This window comes from Ceratotherium simum, chromosome 5, assembly GCF_057802395.1.
Source record: "Ceratotherium simum simum isolate JZ-2026a chromosome 5, ASM5780239v1, whole genome shotgun sequence".
Lineage (NCBI taxonomy): Eukaryota > Metazoa > Chordata > Mammalia > Perissodactyla > Rhinocerotidae > Ceratotherium > Ceratotherium simum.
Genome location: NC_141904.1, coordinates 92,323,486 through 92,341,003, shown reverse-complemented (window position 1 = coordinate 92,341,003; position 17,518 = coordinate 92,323,486).

Here is a 17,518-nt window from a genome sequence, read left to right as displayed (position 1 = left end):
TCATCTTGAGGGGACAAGATGAGCAGAGTTTCCAAGGCCCCCTCTAGACTTTGCTGCCTTCTCAGAGCTCTCTCTGGATCTCACTCCTGTGCCAGCCACCACCTTTTCCTGAGGACGGCCAGAACCTTGCTGAGCTTCCCCAGGAGTCTGGCTGGATCGCCCCGGGTGAGTAAGGCCGTAGAGGTGTGTGGTCCCTGCTTATGGCCCCACCTCTGTGCTCAGGCAGCCTGGGCTGAGAACGATGAGGACGACGGCATGAGGGCTTGGGCGTGAGGGCTGAGTGCCCTGTGCTGCCCGAGCACCCACCAGCCCTTTACCCACCTTTACCCAGACAACGGCCCACAAAGGCAGCCGCCAAGAGCGTCACCGTCGTCTTTCACGTGGAAGGATGTCAGATGGGGTGTGGGCTGTGGCTGCCTCACGATGACACTGCAGGGCAGAGACACGCCTTCTACCCCTTGCCCCTCCCCCGATAGAGATGGTTGGGTCCTTATTTCTTCAAGGAGGGGAGGTGTCTATAATGTATCAGTCAGGATCCTTCCGCCGGAACAGAAACTCCCTAGGTCTTCTGAACAGAGGGAACTTAATACAGGGACCTGGTTACGGAAGTGATGGAATTGCGAAGACGCCACACAGCGGCTGGCGAATCAAGCAAGCCAGAGATTAGCTACTGCCATCCCAAAGAGAGAAGACAGTTGTTGCCACAGCCCTGAAGCCAGGGCACCTGGTGGGATCTGGAGCCATAGTGGGGGCTGCCTAGTGGCAGTGCGGACCACGGGTGAAGATGACCACCCAGCCATCTCCATCGGGGGAGGGGCAAGGAGTAGAAGGCATGTCTCCGCCTCGCAGTGTCATCTTGAGGTAGCCACAGCCCACACCCAATCTGATATCCTTCCACATGATGGCTATGGAGGAAACACATCATTGCCAGAGATGCTGCCCACAGCCGACTGAGAGCAGGAGAAACATGCTGGCTGTTCTCCTCCCGTCCCCAGCCTTCATCAGTGCCTCCCATTGGATGAACCCACCAGGAAGCCAAGGGCAAGGGAGCCTGGGAAATGTAGACCCTGTGATGCCTAGTGGGGCAAGGGGGAGGGAAGGGGTCTGAGAGCAAGAAGGCAAACCTCAGACAGAGTATCCAACATCCTCATGGCCAGGCACAGTCCAGGTTCAGCCTGGGGTCAGAGTGCAGTGATTTTCCACACCTAATTGAGGCCATGCCCTGGCTCTGTTAGCTTTGAGTTACACTGCAGACAGAGATGAACAGGAAGAAGACTAGGGGTTTGCAAGGCCTAAGGGTTGGGAGAGAAAGCCCACAATGGGACTGAGAGGACACTACCCCTTTGCACGCTCACCTGGCTCCCTCATCCCTTCGCTGTGTGGCTCTGATGGTCATGGAGGTGGTCCAGCGTCTCTGTGAGCCTCAGTTGTTCCCCTCTCTTCAACGGGAATAGTATACCCTCGTGGACACATTATTGTGGGGACCAAATGAGACAAGACCCTGTGTGAAATGTCCTAGCACTGCCCTTCTCTTCCTTGGCCACTGGATACTCAAAGTGGTGACAGATCGTCTCTGTGGCTGTGGGCTCTGAGGAGCAGCGAGGACGTCTGGGCTCCACCTGGCCCGGGCTGCCAGCTGCAAGGCCTGTCCTGCTCTGGGGGAGGCCGAGGGGAAGGAGGTGAGCCAGGGAGGGGAGGAGACGACAGAGGCAAGAGCAAGATGAGGGAGCTGCGGGTGCTGGAGGGCGGCAGCCGGGCGGACTGACTTCTGGGAAGTTGGCTTTCCTTTGTCCCCCTCCCCCGGTCTGGGAATGTCCTGAGGCCACCTTTCACAGGCATTGAAATGGTCTGTAAAGAGGGCTGGAGACACCTGTCCCCAGAAATGAAGGGGCAGTACCACTGAGACAGGTTGTCTGAACAGCAGGAGGGGTGGGGGTTGCCAGGCAGGGTGGGAGGGAAGAGGAACTGGTGGAGTTGGGGTAAGAGTGTGACCCCACTCTCAGGCAAGCTTGGAGAGAGACTGGGGGAGAGTCACATTGAGTCTGTCCCCACCTTTTCCGGACGGGCAGGCTAGAGAGGCAAAGTGACTTTCCCAGGGGTCCTTGGGTCACTGGGGGCCAGCATCCAGAAGCACGGTGGCAGAGGATTGCTGCAAACTGCTCACCAGCCCTGCTGGGAAACAGAGCCACAAACTAGTCCCCAGCGCGGCTGCCTTTGCAAAGCCCGCAGCACCCACAGTGTCCTAGAGACCCCGGGCTGAGGCAGGGCTCATTAACCCAGTGCCCAGCTGCTGGACCCTGAGGCCCCACCCCTGCCCCACTGACCCACCGCTCCTGCAGAATCTCCGTCGCCATGGCAACCCGGGCCCTCTGCACCTGTCACACCCATGATGGGAGCACATAGGTCCCCGGCAGACCCCTCTCCCATCCCAGGCGCGGTTTTCAGATCCTTTCTCCAGCTGGGTTCTGGTGGGGGCGGCGGAGGACACTCCCTCATTCCTGCCTGGCTCCCTCCTCTTCGTCATCGGGACAGTCGCAGCCCATTTCCACCTGATCCCTTTGGCGGCGGGCCCCTGTGGGCGCCCTCCGACCCACCACCTGAGTGAGCTCACTAGTCACTGTCCTCCCTTGGGACTGGTCTGCCTCCTGCCTTTTGAAAGCGATTCTCTTGCAACTGTAGTCACCCCTTGGTCAGCGGAAGTTCCAGCCTGGGCCTCCCGGGGACCAGCCTCCTGCCCCCGCGGCATGCTGGACAGCTCCCAGGGTGCTCCCAGGCTCCAGACGCACCCGGCTTATGCACATGCTCCCTTTCCCTCCAGGAGCTGTTCTCCCCGCAGCCCCCCCACGGTGGACGCAGGGCCCTGCTCCAGTTGCTCAGGCCAGTTGCTTCAGTTGCAGTTCGTGGCCATCCTCCCCGCCCCACTGGACGACTGCTACAGCCCCCAGCCTCCCCCACCCCAGCTGCTCTTATCTAAGCAGCTGAGCGGCCCTGTACAGCGTAAGCAAAGCAGGCCTCTCCCTTCCTCAGAACCTCCCTGTGGCACCCACCTCACTCAGAATGGAGCCCACGGTCCTCACAGTCCTGTGCCCTGCGCGCCCCACCCCTCAGGCTGGTCCCCAAACCTGCATGGTTCGCTTGCTCCAATGTCGCCTTCTCAATTAGGTCCAATTGTAAGCCCCTGGGGTGCCCCCTCCGCCCTCCCCTGCTCTATTTATTCCAAAGCGCTCATTTATGAAGGCTGTTGTTTACCATCCATCCCCCCTACATGTGAGCTTCTCGAGGCTGGGGCTCTTGGCTGGTCAAGGCTCGGTAAGGCTGTGCTCAGTGGCTGAAGGTATGGAGGAATTCACCCAGGCATCCACTCGGTTGGGGCCTGGGGGAGCCAGCCAATATTCTTGGTCTAGGCCCGACAACCCAGTGTTCCCATTGACTTGAAAGTAGATGCCAACATTTAAGAAAATCAAGGTCTCTGACATAGAAACCTAGGTTTCTGAATTCTCTTGAAAAATGGGGTGATCTGGCCATGCTGTGCCCATGTCTCCACCTACAGGAGCTGGCTGGAGCAGGGCAGGGGCTGCCCCCTTAGGTGGGCCGCAGCCTGGGCAGTGCCGTTGCTCATGCCCGCCCCTTCACTCACCTCTTTAAGGGCTCGGCCCTCTGGGGTGCTGGATCTGACTCTCTGATTGCCCCAGTCATCTTTCTCACAGCTGGTGGGCCCCAGCTGCTCGGCGCCGGGCCCCAGGCTGGGCACAGGGGCCAGAGCGATGGGTCAGGCTTCGTCTCACTCTGGGCGGGAGAGAAATGAATGTGGTTCGGAAGTGGCTCCCATAACCTAGCAGGGCTGGTGGTCACGGAGGTGCCCTGGAGGAGGCCTGCCAGGGAGTGGGAGCTGGCCCATGGCAGAGGAGACTGTGCGGGGGAACCCGGGGCTCGTTGAGGAAGCTGCTGGCGATGGAGTGTGGTCAGAGGACCAGAGGGCGCTGGAAGCAGAGGGCAGGGGCCGGCCAGGCTAAGAGGATGAGAGGTCAGATGCCATGGGCTGTGAGGGCTGGCGTAGATGCTCAGCTGGATTCTGCCTCATGGGGAGCCATCAAAGGGAGGTGCGGCGCCCGGCTCCCCCTGCGCCCCAGCTGCAAGTGTGCAGTCAGCAGATGGCCTCCAGCTCAGCTGCAGAGAGGCCTCACCTGCGGCCACCCCCTTCCTGAGGGATGTGGGGGATAAGGGCCCCCCGTTCCCACCCCCTGGGGACACTGTGATGGGTAGCACTGGCTCCCAACACTCTGGGCTGGCCGACGTCCTCAGTTTCCCGCTGCAGTTCCTCTTCTCCCGGTGTTCAGTCCTGCTCCCTTCCCCTCTTGTCACAGCGTTGATCTCTGATAAGCCTCTTTTACCCTAAACTCATCTGACAGGTGGGGTGAGGCAGGCTGGACATGTCACCGAACCAGGTTCGTTTTGCCCGCCGCCCAGAAAGCCAATCACCAAGATGACAAGATTGCAGAGAGAGAGGGTTTAATCACAGGGCAACCACGTGAGGAGGCGGGAGAATGAGTCGCAAATCCACTTCCCCGAAAACAGGGACTCAGGGATATTTATCTGGAAGGGCGCAAGCTAGTCTATGTGGAGATAGACAATTGGAGGTGAGGAGAGGTGAGGTGATTGATGATCTGCGCAGGCGTAGTCAGACTTCATGCCTCTTCACAGGATGCATGTTCACAAAATGGCGGTGTTGGCATGACCAGAGGGTGGAGTTTTAAGCTTCTTGACATCAAAAGGTCACTTATCGGACATCTGCGTGCACCCAGGTGATGAGTGTGTGGTCTCACTGGCCTGAAGTGGACAAGGGGTTCTAATTCCTGAAAAACAGCTCAAACATCCATTACCATGGCGACCCAGGCTTCAAGGAGATGTTATCTATAGGAATCTAATGGGAGTCAGATAGCATATTGCCTACACAGCACAGTTAACAATGGGCAGGTAAAGAGCTAAAAGCTATAGCCAGTAATTGCAAAAAGGAAAAAAACTTTAGTGTTGAGTCTCTAGCTACTTAACCATCTATGGCCAACTTTTTGCTGGTTTCAGACACAGTGGAAGCCGGGAGACGAGCCAGGAGGCTCCCGCACCAGCTCCATCAGAGAGGAGGCCTGAGCCTGGCGGAGACCGTGGCATGGAGGCCGGAGATTTTTAGCAACGACAGGACAGCACAGTGGTTCAGCCCGCTGGTGGTGAGGTTGAACAGTCTTGGGTTCGAATCCTGCCTCCACACTTCCTGGTGACCCCGGGCAGGGTCCTCTGAGCTGCAGTGGTTGTGTCTTTAGACCGAGAGTGACAGTAATGCTGCCCCCAGGGCTGTGGTGAGGACGCAGTGACACAGTGCGCTTACAAAGCTCATCTCAGGCCTTGGGAGGAAGGACACACCTTTTATTTAAAGGCGGCGCTGCCGGGTTTGGGTTTGGTATCAACCCTAGAGCCAAGGGCTAAGATGCAGGTCTGGCCGGTGTGAGCCCCACCCCAGGGCGAGCCCTCGGGTTCAGAGAATTCCCACCGCAAGTGAAAAGCCCTCCTGTGGTCTTCTCCCACACGGTGGACGGGGCTCTGGAGGGTCGAGAGCTGTTGGGGATGCACATTACCGTGTGTCCTGGCTCCCTGCCTCCGCCGACGGGCATCACCGTGCCCAGGCTCGCTCGGCTTTGGGAAACTGCCTTCCCTGCAGCAGCAGGGTTTTGGGGTAGCTGTGGGCTCCATCGGACATGTGGCCAGGCACCAGGATGGCTGTGCCGGTTGTGAAACTGTTGAATTTCTTCCACACAGGGGAGAAAGAGCCATTGCCGTGAGCTCTTGGGCGTTCCCCGATCCCAGACCACCCCCCCACTCTCCCGCAGCTAGCCGAGGCCTGGCCCAGGGCCCTCTGATGGGCTGGCACTCCTGCCCCCTGGGCACTACCTCCCGTGTGGGGCTGCTCACCCACAGGTGACCTGCGGTACCGTCAGTGCAGCTGACTCCAAGAGGAGCGAGCCATGTTCCCACCCGTCCCTTCTGGGAATGTCCTGCCACTCTGTGCTGCCAGCCTGCCACCAGGAAGGGCCTGGCGGGGGCCCCTCGGCAAGCCCAGCTCTTCTGACGGATGAGGAGTGGCGCAGCGCAAGTCGGCGACTCTTCAGAACTCTGCAACAACTGAGGATGGGGAGGAGGTCCCGGAGGAAAACCAGGCTGCTGTTCTCAGGACAAGTGTCCCCGCCCACATTTACCAGGCGCTCACCTGGCGCTGGGCACTGGTCTGAGCACTGTCTGTGCTTGGCTCATCGAAGCTGCCCACTCACCGTAGGAGGTGGGGCCGGTCATTTTACTCACTTGCATCTTCCAGGGGAGTTGTGTGCTTCGCCCGGGACACACAGCTAGTGAGTGTGGAGTCAGGATCAAACCCAGGCGGCCTGTTTCCAGACACCATGCTCTTAGGAACATGTGACCTGCACGGCTGTGAGGGAGAGTGCCGGCCTGGCCGGCAAGGCCAGGGCTCCGGTACCCAGGGCAGGGCAGCCCTCCCCTCCTCCTCTAGGGACTGGTAACCAGACGTGGATGGCCCCACAGCCCCTCCGGCCTGGCCCCTGCCGCGTGGGAGCTGCCCGCTGTGCTTCCCAGCCCCTCCGGGCCTACCCAAGGCTTCCTGGGCCTCCCTTCCCTTCCCTGCACCTCCATCACCGCCTCTCGGGGATCCCGACAGTAGATGAAGTGACAAGTCTTTGTGCTTAATTAAGACACATTGTCCCACCAATTGGGAAGTGGGAAATGACTGGGCTGTTTTACAAATAGAAACAATTCTTGCTCGTTATCCCTTAATTGAGGCAACAAAGGGCTCTGGAAAACATCCATCAGACACACATTCATGTATATCATCAGCGAGGACTGGGTTTGGGGCCGCACAAAAGCAGCGGCGAACGTTCCCATCAGGAGTCAGACAGACAAAGGGAAACAAGGGCCCAGAAACACAAACACTGCAGAATTAGCTCAGTTGGTGTGGCGGGAACAAGTTTCCTGGCTTCTGGCCAGCTCTTCTCTTCACCTCTGTTTACCCCTTCCACTTCTCTGCTACCAGGTGGGGAGGAAACTCCCAGACCCTCTGTAAATATGGCTGTGGTCCCCAGAGTGGGGAAGGGGTGGGCTGACAGAGAATCTTGGGGGGCTGAAAGTTGTAATCTGAATTCCAAATGTGGCCTGCCTGTAACTGTCACCTCCCTCTATCTGGTCACTATGCCTCTTGTGATGCAACTTAACCCTGTAACTGCCACCTCCTTCTATCTGGTCACTATGCCTCTTGTGATGTGACCTAAGATGCGAAGGCAGCTCTGTCTCAGTGTTGGTTTTATGGTCAGCTTGTGGCTGGGTAAAGCCCCTGAACAGTTTTATATGATATTTTTTTCAGGCCAAGTCTTCCTCATCCTATATTTACACAACGGAGTTTGGGGGCCCAAGTTAGGAGTCTGCATTCATGCCCGTTGGTCCCAGTCTGTCTGTCCTGTCACTCTGTGGAGCTGAGTGCAAGGGGCCTGCTGAGACCACCACCCCAGCTGCTCCTGGAGGCGAGCCTGCTGGCCTCTCGCCTCCGTCGGGGGTGGAGAGAAAGGGAGACTTGGGCGCTGAAGACAGGAAGAGCTTTTCCTCCCTTTATTTTTATTTTCCTCACTGGTCAGGAAATGACTGGTCATTGTACAAACCTTGGAAATCACCAAAAAGTACAAACCCCAGCAGTAAATGAAGTGGTCCCACTCGACCCTGAGGCAGTCTCTGTGAACGATGTTGTCTGTCCCCTTTGTCTTCCGGGCACCCTTTCCCGTGCGGTCGGAAACATGCTGCATATGACCTCAGCGTTGTCACCTGTCTTTTCTTCCCAACACTTTTTCATGTGATGAAAAGCTCTTTCTCACATCTTTTTAGTGACTGCACACTCGTCCCTCACATGGACGTGCCACAGTTTACAGTCGTGTTTGTCGCTGCACACTGGGATTGTCTCCAGTCCCTCATTGCCACGAAGGATCTGCCGTGGGCATCTCTGTGCACAGAGCTCTCATATTTCAGACTGCTTCCTTAAGACAGACCCTAAAAGTGGAATTGCAGGGTCAAAAGTTCTGACTATGCTCAGGCCATTGCTGCGTACCGCCAAATTGCTTTCCAGAAAGGCGCACCAGCTCATCGTCTCACCAGCCGTGATACGGATTCTGTCCCACTGTTGTGTATGTACTTTGGGGAAAAAAAGTTTTTGTTTAGGAATTGGCAAAGTGTGTGTGTATGCATGTGCATGCATGTGTGTGTGCATGTATATTGTTGCCTGTGTGCGTGCACACGCGTGTGCGTGTGTATATGTGCATGTGCGGAAGCACACACGTGCCTATGTGTGTGTGAATGTGCCTGTGCGTGTGCACCTGCATGTGTGCACGTGGTGAAAGGAGCACTTGCCCCATATTCCGCACATTTCCCAGCTTTAGGAAGGGGGCAATCCCCCTGTGCCCTGTCCCCCCTGCGGGTGTGCACTCACAGCTCCGCCCAGGCTGGGTACTCAGGGTCCACCTGCGTCCCCGCCCCCAGCCCTCTGCACCCCTCAGCCATCTGGTTAACCTTGGCTCGCTTCCCCGGCCCTCCCCGCCGGGCGGCCCAGCCCCCCTCCTCCGGAATCTCTCTGTGCCCACCCCGAGGGCTGGGGCTCCTCTGCTGCACAACACCTCCCTCACCGGCTCAAATCCTGGCTCTCCCCGTGCCCCAACCTGTGTGACCTGGGTACGATATCTTACCTCCCTGTGCCTCAGCCTCCTCGTCTGTAAATGGGGGTAAAAACTGTGCTCATAGGGCTGTCTCATGAATTCATGAATTCATAGGGCCTTACATGGATTTGCTGTCTGTACAACACCCAGCTCTGAGCCTGGCACGCAGGAAGTGCCACGTTGTGTGGAAACCGTCTGCCTACATCGAGTAAACTTCCATCGATTTGATTAGAGGCTTGGGCCCCGCTGGGGAGCCTGTGGTCTCATCCGTCTCTTGGCTTTCCCCCACTGCTGTCTGCATTTCCAGCGGTGGAGCCACACCTTTCCACAGTGACTCAGCCCCCGATGTGCGGATGGAACGCCAGCCAGCTGCCTGTGACCTCCTGCCCTCTGAGCCAGGGTGGCCGCTTAGGCTGGCCCCAGGCTGCAGGCCGGCTGTGGGAGCCGAGGGGGAGAAGGGCTGGCAGGAGCACCCACCGCTGGATCTTCCCGTGAGGCTGCTGCCCGCCTCCTCCAGGCAGAGAGGAAACAGCCCAGCAGAGGCTCCTCTGTGGGCCTCCTGGCTAGGGCGCCGGCACTGTCTGCCCTCGCCGAGAGGCGCCCGGCAGTGGGGGCTGGGTGTGTCCAGGGGAACCAGGTCTCAGGGGACCGGGTGCTGAAGGGCAAGCAACCCCCAAACCTTTCAACTGCTCCAGCCCAAGGCCGCCCTCTCCCAACCCACGGTCGTCGTGTCTCCCGGAGGATCAGCCTCTCCCCGTCAAGGTCGCGGCCCCCTTCACTGTCTAGGCAGAAAGGACTTTGCACAGATGACTGAGTGACCGTGAACCTGCGGGCCAGGCAGGAGGCGCGGCTCTGCCGACCTCCAGGAGTGACCCTCAGCAGGGCCGTGCTCACCGCGGGAGGGACCCTGCAGAGGGAGGGGTCCGGACGCCACATCTGGAGGGTGGCTCTCAGAACCCGCTGGCTGCCACCAGAGCCCAGGCCCCCGAGGCCCCCCCGCAGCCTCCCCACCCCCGCAGAGCCCGGCCACAGCAGTGGGAGACGAGGGACACAGGAGAGGTCCTGCGTTTGCTGGGAGCAAGGGCACGGCGACACCGGGCTTCCTGCTGCAGCACAAGAGGAGCCCCGGGGCCGCCGCCTCCTCTGCGTCCGGAATCACACACGAGGGCGGGGCTACAGCAGAGCCACACGCAGAGCCCGAGCTGCGAGGGAGGGCGGCTGGGGAGGGCCGTGCGCACGCCCCCGATTCCAAGGACGCCTTTCCCCACCCACGCCACCCACCGAGGGCCGACTCCCACTGCGGCCTTGCTGTCGAGGGGCATCGCTGTGGCCGTCCCACCTTAGCTCAGTCTGTTGTGTGTGCAAATTCGCATTTGCTCACAGGGTGGGTGCGGCAGGGTGAGGCCCTGGGCAGGGTCCACACCAAGGCACGGTCTCCCTTGGTGAAGTCAGGAGAACATCTCTTTTTCTCAAGTAAAGCATTTTCCCCACAACCAGGTCCTTGGGACTCGACTCTTCAAGCAGCAATGCTTTTAAAAATATTTCTTCCAAATAAAGACAGTGCCATCCCCAAGAGAAACTCTGGTGATGAAAAGATTTTCCATCTCATTACAGGTGTAATTGCTCTTCTCGCCTTTTGTTTGCAAGTAATAAAAACTCACACAGGCTGATTTAAGCAAGGAAAGAAATTTATTGGCTCATAAAGCTAAAAAGTCCAATGTAGACTTCAGGCGTGGCTGGATCCAGGTGCTCCAATGACGTCATCAGCTCTCTCTCTTTTCTCTGTTTCTCTGCTTTCCTCTGCATTGCTCAGAAAAATATTTGTCATAGTTCAGGTTGCCATAACAAAAATACCATAGACTGGGTGACTTAAACGAGAAACATTGATTTCTCACAGTTCTGGAGGCTGGGAAGTTCAAGATCAAGGTGCTGGCTGATCTGGTGGCTGGTGAGGGCCCTCTTCTCACTGTGTGCTCAGGTGGCAGAGAGCAGGGGGAGGAGCAAGTCCTCGTGTCTCTTCTTAGAACAGCTAATCCCATCGTGCCGGCTCCACTCTCATAACCTAGTTACTCCCCGAAGGCCCATCTCCTAATGTCATTCATTCCACTGGGGGTTAGGATCTCCACATATGAATCTAGGGGACACAAACGGTCAGTCTGTGACAACTCCCCAGAGCAGCGGCAAATGGCCGCAATCAGCGCGTTTCCATCTCACTGGGGTGGTAGTGCCGCCAGAAGGGGGGCCTCCTTCCCAGGAGTTCTGAGCAGAGTCTCAGCGCTGACCCGTCTGGCCCGGCCTAGGGCAGTGCCCGATCACTCACTGACCAGCGCCCCCTCTGAAGGTACCCGCTCCGCAGTGGGCCCCATCGGAGCCACCCGCACCGAGGGTGACAGAGGATGCTGCTGCCACAGCGGCCACCCCACGTCGTCTCCCTGGCAACCCCCCATCCTGCTCCCTGCACCGAGGGGCCCGGGGGCGTCCTCAGGGATCTGCTCCTCCTCGACGTGCCAGGGGTGAGGGCACCTGCCGCACGGGCGGCTGTGGGCACCCAGTAGCCGTGGGGTGCGGCCCCCAGAGGGCCTTCATAGGCCTGGGTCCCAGCCCATGCCCTACTTTGGCCCCTCCTCAGTGTCGCCTCTCTGTTCTCCCCACAACAGCTACAGGGATGCGCAGTCACCACCTCGCAGCAGGAGCCTGGGGGCGGCCACACAGAGGCGTCACCTGCCGTGGCCTTGCACACACGTGGCTCCCTCTAACTATCTTTGGTTGTTGCCTGAATCAGTCACGGCAGCAAAGTGCTGGAAGTTACTGAAGACCTCCCCTTGCTTCCAGGTGGGAGCCTGGAAAAGAGCTTTCCTCACACCTTCAGCTTCTTCCTCTCCGCCCTTCACACTGCAGTCAGAATGCTCTTTCTAAAATGTGGCCGTGGCCTCATTCCAGGCTCAAAACTCTTTGGGTCTCCCCATTTCCGTGGTGCACCACAGGCAGCTCCTAGGCCTGAACTTCTGTTCTGAGCGCACTCCTGGGACACCAGCCACTTGCTGGAAATATAGCAAGTCAGGCCCTTCCTGCCTCCGGGCCTTTGCACGCCCTGCACCTTCACCAGGAAGCCCCTGGTAGAAGGCTGCTCCTCCTTTAAGGCCCAGCAGAGCCTGCCCTGTCTTCCCTCCCCCTTGGCCGCCCCTCGCCTGTTCTTGCTCAGCATTTGCTCCTGTTTCATTCTGGAATCACATTCTCCTTGTCTGTCTGTCCCTCTCTCTTGATGGTGGTATTCTGCTTACTGCTGCCAATGACAAAACACTCCCAAAATTAGTGGCTTAAGACAACAACAATCATTTTGTCTCTGGGGAATCCGGGCAGTTCTGGTTCAATGTTGAGGTCAGAGGGGGTCCAGGAGCAGCGCCTGGGGGGAGGCGGGGCCGCTGGGGGCCGGCTGGTCTCTGGGGGTGGTCTCCCCGCCTCTCCCTGTGTCTGCGCCTGGGTTGCTTGGGCTTCCTCTCGGCGTGGTGGCCTCGGGGCCTGGGTGCCGATCTGGTGGCTCAGGGCGCCCAGGGAGCGGACAGGGGCTGCAGCGCCCTGTATGATCTCGCCTTGGAAGCCCGTAACCTCACTTCTGCCGCATCTGTTGGTTAAAACAGCTGCAAAAACCCAAATCGCGGTCACTCGCAGGGAGAGCGCTCGGGACGGGGTCCTGCAGGGCGCGTCTGCGCAGGCGGAGGGCGGACGGCCGTCCCGGGGCCCCAGCAGCCCCGGCGCACGGTCAGGCAGCCAGGGGCAGGGATTCTCTTCTCCGCAGGAAATCACCACCTCGTAGCGTCTCAGGGTCAAAGGTGGAACCCTCCGGGGTCCCTGGCGTCCTCGGGGCTGGCCCTCCGCGGGTCTCCGCAGCGTCTCCCCGGCGTTGCCGGTGCGGCCCCAGGAGGCCCGAGCGCGGGCCGCGGGCGGTGGGAGCGCGCACGGCTCTCGGCCACCGCTCTGGAGCCGGGAGGGCAGCTCACGACTGAACCCAAGTCTGCATTTCTGCGCTTGCAAAACGAGGTGATGATCCTGCCTCTGAGAGCCGCGCCGATCTTGGAGGTCATCGGCGAGGAAGCGCTTGGCTGGGGAGAAAGTGCAGTGACGCGGGAGGAGTTCGTCCCTAGCACCCTCCCACTCCCCCCCGGATTTAATGAGCGCTGGCTGCTCCCCGGGGTCCTTGATTACTCGTCCCGGCCCCACAGCCCCAGCGCCAGCAGAGTAGACGCGGCCGCACGGGAAGTAGGCCGAGGGCCGCTTCGGCTGCACACGCCCGAAGGGGAGGATTTCTGCTGGTGAAACTGCCGACTGGGCGACTTGGGAGCAGCTGCGTCCCCGCTGCTCAGGGAGACCAGCCTCTGCACCTCAGCAGAATCAGGCAGCCAGAGGGTGCCCTGGCCCAATCCACTCACCCCGAGCTCCCAGGGGGGCCTGCTGCCCGCCAGCCCCTGGCCCAGGTGGGAGGACGCAGGTAGCCAGCTCCCTCCAGGTAGCCATGCAGGTAACCTCCAGATACCCTCCAGTACCCTCCAGGTACCCCCAAGTACTCTTCAGGTACTCATCCAGACACCATCCAGGGGCTGCCCCAGCACCCTGGCCCTTGTTCCTGAGGACAGAGGCCCCTCCACCTGCCGACCCCCACTTCCTGCTGCTTTGGGCCTTGGCACTCACGGGTCCCTCTCCCCGGAGCTCTCTCCTGGTGTCACAGCATGGTTGTGTCCTCTGCAGCCTCTGCCTCTCAACTTAACCCTCTTCACCCGGAGAGGCCCTCGCCTGCCCGTCCTGGCTGCCCCTCCACGCCTTGCCTGTTGCTTGGCCCCCAGCACTCTGATCCTGCCCCACAGCCCTCCGTGTGGGGGCGTGCCCTTCACCTGCTGCTGTGGGCCTTGTAGAGGTGTGGGGGTGGCCAGTCGGGAGCCCCCACAGAGCACGCAGGGGGCTCCTCAGGAGGCCCGGCCCAGGCTGCAGCAGGGAGGGAGGACAGGAGCAGACAGAGGGGGACGCCGCCCTGCTGGGCCCCCAGAGCTGTCCCGAGTTAGGGAGGTGGCCAGGCCTCAATGCACCTGCGTGGGCCCGGGGAGGGTGGGCCTGGGGTAGTGTCTGCATCTGGGGGTGACACTGAGGCGTCTGCAGACACCCCTGGCACCTGGAGCAGCACGTCCCTCCAGGAGGGGATCTGGGCACATCTCTCTGGTCACCACGGAAGGTAAGCCCTTGACCTCCCAGGAGGACACGTGCTTGTCACATGGTGGGAGCTGAGCGACTATCTGGTAAATAAACTACTGAGTAAGATCCAGTCCCTTTGAAGCACCAAGTTCTGAAACCTGTTTGTGGCCTGTGTCCGAGTCCCTGCTCTTCAGGAAGTGACCACTACCTCGTTGAGCCCGAGCCTGTGCCAGGAGCCACGTGCACCCTCTCGCTGCCCTCCTCACGGCCTTGCAGCGAGCCCATTGCTCCGTGATACAGACGAAGGGGTGAAATCAGGGGCCTGGGCGTGGTACTCCCGCCCTGCTGCCGGCTGCTGCTCCCCCGGGGCTGGGCCCACCTCCCCCTCACCGAGCTTGGGTTTGGACCCTGCTCGAGGTCTAGACCTCTCTGTCTGGCACCGGTGAACTGGGGGCTGGCATTCCTCCCTTTGCTCTGGCCTGCACTCAGGTGGCACACCTCTGGGGGGCCCTGTGTCCCCAGGACCCTTGGCCCTGTGCCTGTGTCAGATGCTGCATCTTTTGTATGTGCATCTTCAGTGACTGTACAAACCCCAGGAGCCACCACACCCGCCTGGGCCCCTGTCAGTCACTCGGAGAGATAATCACCGCAGCGGCGTCATCCGTTTATTGGGCGTGTGCCAGCTACACTTCCCGTGCGCCGCTGCACTCAGTCCCCACACCAGCCAGAGCCCGTCTTTACCAGTCACCCTGGAGCCACGACGCTGCCTGGTCCCTCATGCACAGCAGCAAACAGGGCCTGGGTGCTTCAGACCCCAGAATCTCCATCCTCAAAGCTCCCCCAGATTCTAGTCCCACACCCCTACATGGCCGTCCTGGAGCCACTGCTGTGACCAGTACTGGACCTCGAGCCATACAGGGTCCGTAGGCTGGGGTGTCACAGCCTTGTGCGGGGTGTCGAGCCTCAAGGAAAGCCTCCGGAGGGATGGAGTCTGAGCCGCCTCTCTAGGATAACTCTCCCGACAAGAGGGGAGGGAAAGGGGGGCTACGTGGAAGGTGCGGAGATGTGGGAGCTGCGGGTCAGGATGCCCTGGTGGGGGCGAGTCTCAGGGGGGGCAGCCAGGCTGCTGACAGGGCGCCTTCAATACGTGGGCCTGTGGAGCCAGGAGGGATGGGGGCAATGACCACCCGGGCCGGTCCTCCTTCCGAGCCTCCTGAATCCTAGTGGGTCTGAGGACATCACTCAAGTTGGCCTGGTCCCCTACCCCCGCCACAGCTCCTCCATGTTCTCTGTCCTGACACTCTGGCCTTCTCTCAGGTCCTCCTGGCCACAGCTGGGCCTTTGCACTTGTGTGTCCTCTGTCCGGAATGTCCTTCCTCCACTGCCCACACCCTACTCTCGTGTTTTGCCCAGTGAACTGCATCTCCTCCTTTGGGTTTGAGCTTCAGCCGCCCCTGCTCAGGGCAGCCTTCTCTACCCCAACTGCCACCCCTGCGCCGCACTCTCCCCACCCGCCTCTGGGGGATGGACGCATCCCTGTGTGCTCACTGCCACGCTCGAGAGGTCCTGGCACACAGCAGGTGCTCATGAATGGTTGTCACAGGAGTGAATGAGTGAGTGAGTGAATCACCGTTTGTGTAATGATTTGATTGGTACCTGAGTCCCAGGCCAGACTGTGAGGTCGTGAGAGCTGGACCTGGGCTGTTTTGCTCATCATTAAGTCCCCAGTACAGGTGTCTGGACTCTAGTACTCTCTCAGTAAACACGTGCTGAGACCATATTGTGATGGGTTGACAATTATTCTTGGGTCATCCTGATTCCTCTTTGACCTGTAGCTCTTCCCCTATTAGAACTCAATCATAAGGCATCTGTCCTGCATGGAGAGAAGTTACTGCAGGTGAACAGGAGTTAGATCCTTGGCTATTTCATTTCAGGAGCCAATGCTTTTAATTTGTAGGAGCCTGGTATGCCACCTGTCAAAAGCCCTAAGGGTTCTGAAGCTTCTCGATAGATTTGAAAGAGGCATGATGAGCCAGTAACAGAGGAAATGGTTTTCCTGGGCTGGAGAAGGCAGAGAGAGGGTGTATCAGTTAACTTTTGCTGCATAACAAACCACCCCAAAACTCAGTGGCATACAACTTATTATTTCCCATTGATCCGTGGGTTGGCTGGATGGTTCTTCTGGTCTTTGCTGGCCCAGCTGGGATTCGGTCATCTACAATAGCCTCACCCGCGCGTCTGGGCCTCTGCTGAGAAGCCTGGGAGGGCCGGGGTCTCTCGTCCAGCCAGCCGGCTTCCTCCCACAGTGGGCTCGTGACAGCGAGCCGGGCAAGTGCTTTCCAGCCTCTCCGTGCATCATGTTTGCTAGTGTTCCCTCGGCCAAAGCAGGTCACACCATGCCCAGTATCAAGGGCAGAGAGAGGGACTACTTGCTCCCGATGAGAGGGACACAAAATCACATTGCAGGGGATGAGCACCCTGGGATGAAAGGCATTTTGTGACCAATTCTTTTTGCCATTTTCCACAGGAGGGGGAGAAGAAATTGATGAGGTGTTCCTGTGTCCTTGAGAAGGACTCTATGTCCTGCCACCATCTTTTGGGCTGAGGTGGGGGAGCAGGAATGATAGAAGTCACAGAAGGCTTGGGGGGATCTGGAGAGATGGCCATCCCTGCAGACTACCCCAGAAGACAGCATGATTCCAGGGTGGCAGAGAAGGGGGTGTCCAGGAAGAGGTCCCATGCCCATGGGAGCAAGGATATGGTGAGGGGCCTGGACCATGGGGTGCTGAGGAGGACGCACAGCCATCTGGACCAAAGCGTGGAGACAGCCTGGTAGACCCCCGCGTGGGCAAATGAGGATGCAGGACCAGACACTTCCCATGCCCCCAGGGCCTTGGCACTCGAGGGGCAGGAATCCTGAGCAGACGGGGCCCAGCTCTGTGGCTGAATGACTGAACACTCAGTACGAAGGACTCGACAGCCTGCGGCAGTGCTTGGTCCCGGGCATCTTCTCTTTTTTTATTGATATGCTGCTGGCTGTTTAAACAATTAAATAGTCCTGGAGCTCTAGTTCCATAGTGCAGAGGAGTAATTCAGAGATGTTTCCTCTCAGAGACAAAGTTAGCTTCTTCGTCTCCACGGGAATCTTTTCCCAATTTGAGGGAAGCCCTGCTATATTAGGGTCCAGCCTCACAAGCACTGTCAGAACACTTTTATGGATATGGAATTCACATACTGTGAAATTCGCCTTTTTATAGTATATAATCAGTGGTTTGTTGCAACCACCACCAATATCCAGTCGCAGAAAATTTGGTTGCCCCCAAACCCTGCACCTATCAGCAGTCATTTCCCATGCCTCCTCTCTCCCAGCCCCTGGAAGCCACCAATCTGTTTTCCACCTCCGGGTTGGATTCACTGTTCTGGACATTTCGTATGAATGGAATTCATTTCATACAATTTGCAGGCCCCTGGGACAGGCTTCCTTCACCAAACATACTGTTTTCCAGCTTCATCCACATAGGAGTGTGTATCGTGTATCGGCACTTCATTCTTTTTTGGGGCTCAGTGATATTCCGCAGTGTGGATGT